This window comes from Phocoena sinus, chromosome 11 (genome assembly GCF_008692025.1).
Source record: "Phocoena sinus isolate mPhoSin1 chromosome 11, mPhoSin1.pri, whole genome shotgun sequence".
Lineage (NCBI taxonomy): Eukaryota > Metazoa > Chordata > Mammalia > Artiodactyla > Phocoenidae > Phocoena > Phocoena sinus.
The window spans coordinates 85689721-85703178 of NC_045773.1; positions in this window are offsets into that span (position 1 = coordinate 85689721).

The following is a 13458-nucleotide window of genomic DNA, read 5'->3' on the forward strand; positions in this document are numbered from 1 at the left end:
AGTCACTGAGACAGAGTGAGACTTTATGAGAGATAAAGAGACAAACCTGAAACAGAAGAAAATAATAATACTGGAATTTCTTGCATTCTTTTAGCCACATAATAAGGAAAGACAAAAACACAGAAGGAATTTGAGCAAGCTAACTGCACATATTTCTACTTTTGGTTGTCCTGGTGGTAAGATCCTCATTTTTTTTTTTTAAACTAATGACTATAAAATAACAGTAAATGAAAGAAATGTGAATTTCACAAAGTCTAGCTCTCTCCAGCTTATGAAACAGTCTGAGGAGTATCTGAGAGGAGTTTTGCTGCAGATAACTGATAGTGTTATTGAATGAGATGTGACTGGCTTGCTTGAGAAAAAATGAACAAAATAGAGAAAAAGTCCTGATTGATGTACAATTTGTTCTCCCTCGTCTGGATGGATGACTCCAGCACACAACTAGGGGAAAAATCCTTATGTACAAAATGCTTAACCTGAACCTGTATGTTTGAAAGATATTCTAGACATTATTGAGTTTTACTTCTCCCACTGAATGCTAGGAGTCACTCTTGAAAAATGTATCCTTTAGTTATGCATCCACCTGGTATCAACTGTTCATTTGGAAGGGAACCCAGAAATCAGGGATCTTAGGCAAGAAGATGAACTCTCTCTCTCTTTCTCAGATCAATATATTAGAGCTCGAAGCAATCCAAGCGGCCTGCTTCTTTTATTGCTCTGTATGTTCTTCTCATTACCCTTGAGTACTATAGAAGTGAGGGTAGAATATGGCGCCAATAAGTGTTTGTGATCTGATTTATTGACTGAGTGAACAAATGAATGGAGTTAAGTAACTGACTCAAGTTCTCCAAGTGACAACTTATAATGAGGATTCAAACTTCAGTCCTTGGCCTCTAAATTCTATTAATAGACACTGAATCACAGTATTGCTAATGTGTCAAATTGTGCCAGACTGTTTTATTATAATGAGGAAAAACAATAAAGTACAAATCATCTAAAAATCACAGCCAACAGACAACCCACTAACACTGATTCTCATAACAAGAACTGCAGAGGTAGGGTAATTTCAAGATGGGTCATTTCAACTACTCAGTCACATCTGTGAGACTCAAGTTCTTTCCACCTTTCTGCTCAGCTAACCTGAGCATGCTGACTTATCCTGTGACTACAAGTCAGCTGCAGTAGCTCCAGCCATCACTTAATCATAAAAGTCAGAGAAAAAAAGGGAGGAGAAATTGTCCTTGACTTGAGCATCTTTTTAAGAGCAAGAATAACTTTCCTAGAGACCCCTAGCAGGGGCTTCAGATCATTGGCCAGAACTGCATCACATTCCTCTCCCTAAATAAATCAGTGACAATCAGGGAAACAAACTGGGGTTTGCTTAGGTCAATCAAGATTCAGTCCTGGGGTGAGGAAATAGCTCCACTGGAAGTTCATACCTCCTGATATCTGAACAAATCAGGCAATCTATAGTTTTTGTCACTTCAACCTTCCAACATTGGCACCCTGCCAGAGTAGAAAAGAAGTAGGCACTGGGGTAATTTCGAATTGTTCAGTCTAATTTCTTCCTAACGTCCTACTAGAAGAGTAAAAGAAGACAAACTCAAGAAGCAAGATAACACACTTGCTTGACAGTCTACACCAGAGCATTTGAGCTTAACCTATAATATTTGGTTTATCAGTTGGTAGTAGTATTCCATATAGAGACATCAAATTTCCCTAAGTGTAAAACATAAAATTACTTTGAGAAGAAGAAAAGTTGTACTTCCTTTTTGATTTAGTTTGTGACATTTGACAGGCATTAAAGAATACACAAGAAAGTGAAAAATAATGCTGGTGGTCCAGTGTTTTATATGAATAAATGCGGCTATATTACATTGTAATTAAACAATAACAATATCCTATCATCAATTCAAAAATATGTTTCCCATTCTCATTTGTGGCCCTTTCAATTCTTCAAGTGTAGGCAACATTTCCTTCCAATGTTTTCCCCATCTCAAAGGATTCTGTAATTTAGACAATAGCAAGCAGAGCACATGAGTAACGAAGCTGTGAATTAAGGATGCGACAGCTGCTGGATCACAAAGAGATGCTTTGTGGGCATGTTACTACATGTACAAGGAACTCTACAAATCCATGATTTGTTAAGCTAATTGAATCTTTCTGTGAGTGTTATTGTAACTCGTGGTTAGGCTAGGACATAACCAAGTGTTTATACCAATCTAGGGCAGCTGAAGGCAAAGTCATCATGCGCTATTGATAGGATCAGCATTCACAGCATTCAGCGAGGCTGAACCTTAGCAAAATAATCAGGCTGGTAGATGTGTCCTATCATCCCCAGTGCCCTACTTGCTTCCCTCTGTTCCCTCTGTGGAGGATCCGGTGCCCTTCTAGAAATGTTCATTTGCCCATGCTGCCCTCTTCATGCAATTCCAATCCAGCCTGCCTGGTATCAGCGATCCATGTTTGTTTCTTTGTTCCCACATTTCTATTCATTGGAGACATATCTATTCAATCATATTCTTTGCAAATTTAAAACTTGGGGTGTTTGTCTTTTTATTATTGAGCTCAAAGGATTCTTTATATATTCTAGATATATACCCCTTATCAGAAATATGATTTGGAAATATTTTCTCCCATTCTGTAGGTTGTCTTTCTATTCTCTTTAGAGTGTCTTTGAAGCATAGAAGTTTTTTTAATTTGATGAAGCTTGACTTATTTTTTCTACTGCTGCTCAGGCTTTTGATGTCAAATCTAAGAATTCATTGCCACATCTGAGCTATAAAGATTTATCACTATGTTTTAAGAATTTTATAGTTTTAATTCTCACATTTGATCCATTTTTAGTTAATTTTTGTATATGCTGTGAGATAAGGGTACAGTTTTATTTTTTTATATGTGGCTATCCAGTTGACCCAGATTCTTTCTTAAAAAGACTAATCTTTCCCGCATTGAACACTCTTGATGCCACTGTGGAAAATAAGTTGATCATAGACACATGGGCTTATTTGTGGACTTTCAATTCTATTCCATTGATTTATATGACCATACTTATGCCAGTACCACACTTTCTTGATTACTGTTGCTTTGGAGGAAGTTTTGAAATAAGGAAGTGTGAGTCCTACAACTTAGTTCTTTTCCAAGATTGTTTTGGCTATTCTGAATCCCTGGCAATTCCACGTGATTTTAGGATTAGTTTGTCAATTGCTACAAAGAAATCAGCTGGGATTATAATATGGATTGTACTAAATCTGTAGACCCTATGGATAATATTGCCATTTTAGCAACACTTATTCTTCCAATTCATGAACATAGGCTGTTTTTCCATTTATTTGGATCTTATTTCAACAATCTATTGTAATTTCCAGGGTATAACTTTTGTACTTCTTTTGTTAAACTTATTCCTAAGTATTTTGTTATCTTTGTTGTTAATGTAAGTGGAGTTGTTTGGTTAATTTTATTTTTGTATTGTTTGTTTTAAATGTATAGAAATACAATTGATTTTTGTATATTGATCTTGTAACCCTGTAACCTTGCTGAGCTGGTATATTAGTTTTAATACTTTATTAGTGGATTCCTTAGCATTTTCAATATACAAGGTCATGTCATCTGCAAGTAGAGATAGTTTTAATTTTTCTTTTCCAATCTTGATGTATTTTACTTCTTTTTCTTTTCTAATTGCCCTGAATAGAACCTCAAATACAAGGCTAAGTAGAAATAGTGAGAGACCTCCTTGTCTTGTTCCTGATGTTAGGGGGAAATCATAAATTGGTTCATCATTTAGTATGATGTTAGCGGTGGGATTTTTGTAGATTCCCTTGATTAGGTTGAGAAAAAGTATCACTGCATTACTGAGATGACTCAGTAAATCATTAAAGTGTTGATGGAAGCCGTTAGACCCTTAATTGATTTATATTAGTTTAATAATAAATTACTTAGAAAAGTGTATGAAATACAGAAAAGTACTGAAGATGCTCTAAGAGATACCTCTCTTTTCACCACTCTAAAACAATATTCATATTGTCATCTTTTATTCTGAGACTGGTTTTGTAGTACAAAATATTGAAGAAGACGTTGGTAGTTCCTTAGTCCCTTGAATGGTCCTATTTCCTCATCTCCCTTCCTCTCTAGATGGAGGCAACTCCTATCATAAATTCTATGTGTTTCCCTCTAGACTATGTTTTTTTTTAATGTGTTTACTGTGCACATGTGTAATCATTTACAAAATATAGCATTAGTTTGTTTCTATATATTCATTCATGCTTTCAAAATTTTTACAACCTGCTTTATTCCTACATTGTTTTCAAGATCTATTCTATGATCTATACTTGATTCGATTTGAATCTAATTTACCCATATAAGCTACTTTCTGGTTTATAGTATCTCCAGTAACACAGTAGTTCGTTTAAAAAAAATTCTGTGAGAACTTATTTATGTACATTTAAGCAACTGCTAGGTTTTGTTTTTAGTTTCTTTTTTGTGTGTGTGCTCATTATGAACAATGGTGGAGTTAATATTTCTATACAGTGCTGTCTTCTTAAGTATACGTACAAGAATTTATTGCCCATATTTGTGTAAAAGAGAAATTACTAGATTGTTGTCTAGACATTTTTACCTTTAACAGAGAATGTCAAATGGCTTCAAAATATTATCCTTATCTTCTTTAAGCAAGTATACCCTTACCAAATTCCTATAAGACTTATTATAGCAAAGCATCTTAATCATTACCAATTTGTAGATGTGAGGTGAATCTGAGTGTTTGAATTTTCTTCTCTGAATCTTTCTATCTATATCTATCACATTTTCTTTATCCAGTCATCTGTCGATGGACATTTAGGTTTTTTCCACACGTTGGCTATTGTGAGTAATGCTACAATGAGCATAGAAGTGCTAATATCTCCTCAATATCTGGATTTCAATTCTTTGGAATAAATACTCAGAAGTAGGATCGCTGGATCATATGCTAATTCATTTTAAATTTATGAAGGAACCTCCTTACTGTTTTCTGTAGCAGCTGCACCATTTTGCATTCTCACTAACAGTGTGTAAGTGTACCATTTCTCCACATCCTCACCATTATTCAAATCCTTAGCCCATTTTGAAACTATGTTATTAGTTTACTATTGAGTTGCAGGAGTTCTTTAAATATTTTTCAGGTGAACCCATTATCAGAGATATGGTTTGCAAATATTTTCTCCCATTTTATAGGTTGTCTTTTCACTCTGTTGATTGTTTGCTATGCAGAAGCTTTTCAGTTTGATGTAGTCCCAATTGTTTATATGTGTTTTTGTTACATGTACTTTGGTGTCATATGCATGAAATTATTGCCAAGACCAATGTCATGAAGATTTTCCCCTATTTTTTCTTCCAGAAGTTTTATAGCTTTGGGTCTTATGTTTAAGTCTTTAATCCACCTTATTTTTGTACATGGTGTAATAAGTGACCGATTTCATTTCTAGCACGTGGATATCAGTTTTCCCAACACCATTTGCTGCAGAGACTATCCTTTCCTCATTGTGTATTCTTGGCACCCTTGTCAAATACCAGTTGATTATATATGGGTGGATTTATTTATGGCCTCTCTAATCCATTCCATTGGTCTGTATATCTGTCGTTAGGTCAGTACCAGACTATTTTGATCTCGGTGACTTTGTAATGTAGTTTGAAATCAGACAGTGTAAGTTTTTTTCAAGATTGACTTGGCTATTCAGGGTCTTTTGTGGTTCCATGTGAATTACAGAATTGTTTTTTCAATTTCTGTAAAAAGTGTCATTGAGATTTTGATAGGGATTGCATTGAATCTGTAGATCACTTTGGGTGGCATAGACATTGTAACAATATTAATTCTTCCAATTCATGAACACAGAATTTTTTCCATTTGTTTGTGCCTTGTTTAATACACAATGGGGAAAGGATAGGCTTTAGATTAGCTACCCAATATCCTTACTAGTTACAGGTCTGTTCAGACTTTCTTGGTAGACTGTAAAATCATTTTATACTCTGCCAAATTACTCTACTTCCTCACCAATAAATGGTATTTTTAGTTGTTTAACAGGATGGTCTGGAAAAACTTAACTTGAACAAAATCTGAGGAAAAACAAAGTATATGAGGATGTTTTCATGTGGATATGAAAGGGAAGAGCTCTTTAGGCAAAGGGAACAGCCGCTGCAAAGACCTCTGAACAAAAAATGCCTGGAGTGTATGGAAGTATCTAGTGTGGCTGCCGTGGAGGGAGCACAGTGAGGAAAAAGGAGGTAATGGAAGGGCCATACTTTGTAGGAAGGAGGCTGTGGCCACAGTGAGGGCTTTGGCTTCAGAATGCAAGCAGTAACTACTATAAGGCTTGAGAAGGAGTGAAAGTATTGATCTGGCTGAGCTGTTGAGAAGAAATTATAAGAGAGTGCAGAGTAGAGCAGGGTGACAATTAAGAGGCTATTGCAAAGAAACTAACACACCATTGTAAAGCAATTATACTCCAATAAAGATGTTAAAAAAATAAAAAGAACCAAGCTAAGTTCAATGTTGCATTTGGTTGACATTTCTTAAATCTCTTTAATTCATACGTTCCTTCTCCCTCATTTATTCCTTGCAATTTTTTTTTTTTGAAGAAACAAGACTGCTATTCCTATAGAGTTTTCCACATTCTAGATTTTGCTGATTGTATCCCCATGGTGTCAGTTAGTAGTATGTCATTCTGTCTCCTATGTTTCCTGTAAATGGGTAGTCAGATATAGAAGTCTGTTCACATTCAGGTCAATATGTTTTCAAGAAAACATCGTAGTTGGTGTTGTGTATGTCTACTAGGAAGTATATAATATTTGGTTGTCCCGCTTTTTGTGAGTTTTGGTGTTGCTGGCCTGGTTCTTTCATTAAAATATTTTTGTATCTAAAAAAAAAAAGAGGCTATTGCAACTATCTGTGCAAGAAAAATGGTGGCTGGAACTAAGGTGGCGTCAGTGGAGATGGTGAGAAATGATAGGATTTTGGATATATCTGAAGGTAAAACCAGAACAATGCCCTAATGGGACTGAAATGTTTATGAGAGAAAGAAGAGAAACAAGACTGATGCAGGATTCTTACCCCAACCAGTGATTTTCCCATCAAGTGAGACTGGGAAGAGTGCAGTTCTAGAAAATTTTGGGAGCATGTCAGGAAATCTGTCTTAGACATGAGGTGTGTTTAGAAAGAAATTCAAGTGGACATGTTGAGTAGGCACTGCATTCATGAATCTGAAGCTCAGAGGAGAGGTTGCAGCCAGTGGGATCATCAGTATATAGACAGCATTTAAAATTACAAAACTGTTTTACTGTTTTATTCTACGCTCAGGCCAAGTTTAGGGGTTTTTTTTTTTCTTTCTATGTTACATTTTGGAACCTCCCCAGTTTTCATAGAAATATACACACTGTTTAGTAATTTATCAGCAATTATATCTGTTGACATTCCAGCTGTTACTTATGGTATCTTCCTCTCTCAAAATCAGAAAACAGAATAAAATGACACCGGACTACCATACCAACTCAGCACACCTGGAGGCATCAAGTGTCTGACTCAGTGAATGTGCATCTAACTTGTGGGGTAAGTAAGTATTTCAGACATCAAGTAATTATAATTTTTAATATTAAAAGATTTTTAAAATAATTAGAAAAATTAATTTAAAAGAATTATATTTTAAAATGATTAAACATTCCTTTCAAGCATAGACTCTTTGAGACAACTTTAGACACCATTTTGTGCTCTGGAGCACTTTTGTGCTTTGAAAACATCACATAGTCTAAAATTTGTCTACGATATAGACATAGGACAGTTTGTACCAATTCGGGTCTGAAGCAGTAATTATAATGAAAGCTGTATTTGGTTAACCATCCAATATAGACAAAGAAAACCTTTTCTATCATACTCTAGGAGATTTGAATTTTAAAAGAGTCATACATAAGTTTCTCATTAGCGTATTATTCTAGGCATCCATGTGTAGAGCTGATGATACAGTGATGAAACCTCGGTGACATTACCTTCTCAGCTTTCTTAACTTTATCTGTTTAGAATTGGAGGGGACTGACTGTAGCAAAAGAACTGACTGTTCTTTGAAATAACTTTGAAATAACTCCTTTCTAATCAATTAAAGGTGGTTGCAGGCCCTTGTTACCTGATTTGTGATGAATAAAGCAAACCTCTTTTAATAAAAGTGGGGCAATGTACTTCCCTCTGGAACAACTATAGATGGCTGTCGACCAAAAGCCTGGTACCATATTTTTAACACGGAACTTAGAGTTCTCATCCTCAGTATCACTGAAGTATATATTTGTTTCTACAGTGGCTGACAGAAAGCCTGGAAACAGGTTCTATTTTACTGTTTTACCTCATGGCTTGTGTCCTCCTGCCTAATACACCAAAAAATATGATCAGCTCTAGGAAGAGGAGGGTGTTAACGTTTTGTTTTGATTTTACTTCTTATTTTGTAATAACTATAGATTCACAAGAAGTTGCAAAGGTAGCACATGTACCCCTTACTCATTTTCACCCAATAGTTTACATCCTACAAAAGTATGGTAAAATATCTATACCTAGAATTTGATGCTGTTGGTACAATACGTGTGAGAGTTCTATTGTCCTATGTCATTTTGTTACATATGTAGATTCATGTAACCACCAGAGTCTGCATTTATATGAGATGTAATGACCTAGTTTTTTTTTTAATTAAGAGTGTCAATGCTTATATATATAAATAAGGGCTGTCCCTCAAGATAGTTACCTTAAGAGACTATATACTTCTTTCAAATACGGATATTGTACTCAAAATATTCCTGAAGCTCTCTTCTCCCGCAATTGTGCTTCTAACTTATTTGCAATACACAAAAGAAGCTCACCAGAGTGTTAATCCTGTCCTGCAATCTTAAGGTGTTCCCTCTAAAGGTTACTGTCTCATTCCTGCTTTTGCAGTGCTAAACCCTCGATTCTTTTCTTAAATCTATGACTTTCCCATTGCCTACTTCACTCTCAGCCAACTGCTTTCCCTCCAAATTCTTAGAGAAAATCAGACCCTCAGACATTAACTCCTATGACTTCCTATCAACCTCTGCTCCAGTGGAGGAAGTAGCCTTCTCACCCAAAACCACACCCACTTTCTCCTATTACCTTTGTGAGTGACAGAGAGAGAACACAGGAGGGCTTTCCTGCTGGAGAACAGTCCCTTATGCTCTCTCCTTCCCTTGCAAGGTTCATCTCCTCTGCAGACTGTGCCATCCCACCCATGCCCCACTCAAACGCAAGGCATCCTGTTCTTGGTTGGCCCAAAAGTACTTCCTCTGCTTGAAGTTAAAAGATGTAACCCTTTTCATTGTAAAAAGGGATTTATATATCAAAGTGGGAGTTTGGATGAGATTCATTGTAGGGGCCTATTTTCACTAGTTTCATGGCTTGTAGCTCTGGCCATGTGTATCTTGGCACGTGACGTGCTGGCTTCAGAGGTGAAAGGCACAAACCATGTTCTTCTGGGGAGTGACACAGGCTTAGTCAAGAAAAAATTGGACTGGAGTCTCCCCTATTCAAATCACTTGGGTAGAATGTTTGCCTGTAATACAGTATAATAGCAAAAGTGTTCAATGGAGAGTTTATGGCTAGTAATACACCTTGAAAAAGCTTCTGAGACATAATGTAGAAAATTCAGTTAGCTTTATTAATATTTGAACACATATATTTTTCTGTGAAATATATACCTGTCACTTATAGACATTTTAAGCTATATTCTAATATGCTTCCCCTTGCAGTTTGAATATTTCCATTGTGTCATGAGTATCGCATATTTCAATATTCTGAATAACAGAAGACAGAAAACAGCATATTTGATTTGCATGAGCCTGCTATGGGTATATATTGCTTTCTCAGAGGGAGTATGCCTATTTTGCTGACCCAATTAGAAATATGCCGAAATAATCAACAGTAATTTGGAAAGTCAGTGAACCAAGGTGTCTGTAAGTAATAGCAAAGCTGATTCAATACTAGTGTTTGCTTCAAGATTGCCCCCATTTCCTAGGCAAGTGCTGTTCAAAATTTTAAATTACCTCAGGCTAAAACCTGTTAAATCCATTGTCAGTTCATTTGCAAGTTCTTCTCTCTCCCTAACCTGAAAATGTTTGAATTTGTTAATCCATTTAGTCAGCAGTTGACTGTGGAATTTTTGCTTACCCTAGGCAAACTGGAAATTGCCTACTCTTTCCAAATCCCATTCTTTGACTCACACACACTGGCCATTTTGCATTTTGTTCCTAGTAATGTTTTGTGTGGGAAGGCGAGGTGGCCACCTGCTCTGTCTCTGTGGTAAAGTCAGACTTGCATTTAGTACATGCACTGATTTAATAATGATAACCCTTCGATCCAAATCTGCTGTAAGACTATGATGAAATTCTGGTTCAAATTAGTCAGTGAACCAACTATTTAGAGGCTGTCAGAGTGCTGATGCTGTGACTAAAGTCACTTCTTCTTCAAGCTCCTCAGAGGCACCGTAATGAAGTCTCCTGGTTGGAGTACGGTAGAAAATCTATTTTGTGGTATTTAGGAAAGATAATCTTGCAGGTGCCAACACACACAAATGGAATCCCAATCATACTGTGTCTGAATAGGCAAAAAATGAATAAGTCGGTTGTATTAAAACGATTCCCTTGTTCACAATCATCTATTGCACCTGCCGAGTTAATGTGGTCTATTAGCATCCCAAAGTCATTAGTATTTTAATAAAAGCCTGATTCCTGGTATAGTTAACACAAACTTGGTTGGTAAATGCTGTTTATTATTTCCCCACCCATCATCACCCTCAACAAATGTGTTGGTCTACGTTGCCTGTGGTCTTATTGTTCTCCTGAATATCATGATTTAATCTAAGAATTCAGAAAAAATGGTCCTTGCTCTTGGATACTCGTGATAATGAATTTTGCATAGTTTACGAAGAGAGGATTTTAAATGTACTCTAAGTTGAGCAGTAAGGAACAGATACTCCAGTAATAAATATTTTTAAAGCAGGCCTGCCTTCCCATAATCTAAATATATATAAGTAGACACTATAATAAAGCCCTTGGATAATGAAGTACAGATGTCTCCTAAATTGACTCTCTGCTTTCATTATTGCTTAAGCAATACTTTTACTTCCTTAAGCAACAGTAAAAGCATTGCATTGAGACTGTCATCTCAGCAGAGCAGTGAACATGAGTCTTTTAACATATAAGTCAAATCATCTTACTCTGCTGCTTGACAGGGATGCTCCATTCCACTCAGAAGTAAAACTAAAGTCTTCAAACGCCTGACAAAGACTTTTTGAGGTGGATCCTACTATCACTGACCTTGCCACCCAAACCCCACCCATCTGCTCCTTACTGACTGCACTCTGGCCTTAGAGCACTTACACTGACTTTTTTTTTTTTTTTTTTTTTGCAGTTTGGCATATTCTTCTCCTCTGTATTTTCAAAACAACTCCTTCAAGTCCTAGCTCACCTCTTAACATGAGCTACCTCACCACGCTATTTAAAATTAGAATCTTCAAACCCACGTTCTTCTAGAGGGTGCAATAAGCATGCTTACTCCTTATTCCAGAGGAGGGTACTATCTCTATCTTCCAAGGTTTGTTCACAGTATAAATATTCTTATTAATGACAACCAGGAAAAGGACAGTCAAAGCCTTACTAGCAAGATGTGAAGAAATTAAGAGACCCGTAAAGAACTATCTCCCAACTATAATATTTACAGTTTATGTTTACCCCAATGTAAATTTCCCTGAGAGATTTTATTTCTTCACCGATATACTCATAAGGCATGAAAACGGAAGTTAGACCTTGTTTTTTCAATCCACAATCCCCAAATCTGCAGCTTCCTCTCCTGGTGATTCTAGTCAGAGTAATCTCCGGGTCCATTTCCTCAACCATAAAATGGGATTAGTAAATAATGCCTCTCTAACACCTTTTGGTAAGAATTTATTATTAAATGTCAGTAAGCCTTGGAATTCTCCAAGGCTCAGGTGTACATAGGATAGGGAATATCATCACAGGCTTCACTTTGGCCATAAGTGACTCGTAAATTTATTTTACTAGCCCAGACCTTTTTTCTGATACTTAGTCCCATCTATTCCATCTGACCTCATAGGCATGTGCACCAAAACTGAATTTATGTTGATCATCCTAAGCTAGGATATCTTTCAGTTTCCCTTAACACAGTAAATTGCACTCCCATTCATTTATTTGTGCAAACCATAATCCATGACTCATCTTCGACCCTTCCTTCTCTCCCGACCCATCCCACCCTCATAATCAATCACTCATCACATTTTGTTAATTTCACCTCTTAAATATCTTTGGACTCTATCTACTTTTTCCATCTCTACTGATAGAAACATGAATCCAAGGCCAGTGATTCCCAACTGTTTAAGATCAACCCATCCTATAAAATATTTTACAGGGGCTTCCGGGAAGATGGCGGAAGAGTAAGACGCGGAAATTACCTTCCTCCCCACAGATAAACCAGAAATACATCTACACGTAGAACAGCTCCTACAGAACACCTACTGAACGCTGGCAGAAGACCTCAGACCTCCCAAAAGGCAAGAACCCCCCCACGTACCTGGGTAGGGCAAAAGAAAAAACAGAGACAAAAGAATAGGGACGGGACCTGCACCAGTGGGAGGGAGCTGTGAAGGAGGAAAGCTTTCCACACACTAGGAAGCCTCTTCGAGGGCGGAGACTGCGGGTGGCGAAGGGGGAAAGCTTCGGAGCCGCGGAGGAGAGCACAGCAACAGGGGTGCGGAGGGCAAAGCGGAGAGATTCCCACACAGAGGATCAGGGCCGACCGGCACTCACCAGCCTGAGAGGCTTGTCTGCTCACCCGCCGGGGCGGGCGGGGGCTGGGAGCTGAGGCTCGGGCTTCGGTCGGAGCGCAGGGAGAGGACTGGGGTTGGCGGCGTGAACACAGCCTGCAGGGGATTAGTGCGCCACGGCTAGCTGGGAGGGAGTCCGGCGAAAAGTCTGGACCTACCGAAGAGGCAAGAGACTTTTTCTTACCTCTTTGTTTCCTGTTGCCCAAGGAGAGCAGATTAAGAGCGCTGCTTAAAGGAGCTCCAGAGACAGGCGCGAGCCGCGGCTAAAAGCGCGGACCCCAGAGACGGGCATGAGATGCTAAGGCTGCTGCTGCCGCCCCCAAGAAGCCTGTGTGCAAGCACAGGTCACTATCCACACCTTCCTTCCGGGGAGCCTGTGCAGGCCGCCACTGCCAAGGTCCCGGGATCCAGGGACAACTCCCCTGGGAGAACGCACGGCGCACCGCACGCTGGTGCAACGTCACGCCGGCCTCTACCGCCGCGGGCCCGCCCCGCACTCCGTGCCCCTCCCTCCCCTCAGGCCTGAGTGAGCCAGAGCCGCGGAATCAGCGGTTCCTTTAACCCTGTCCTGTCTGAGCGACGAACAGACGCCCTCCGGCGACCT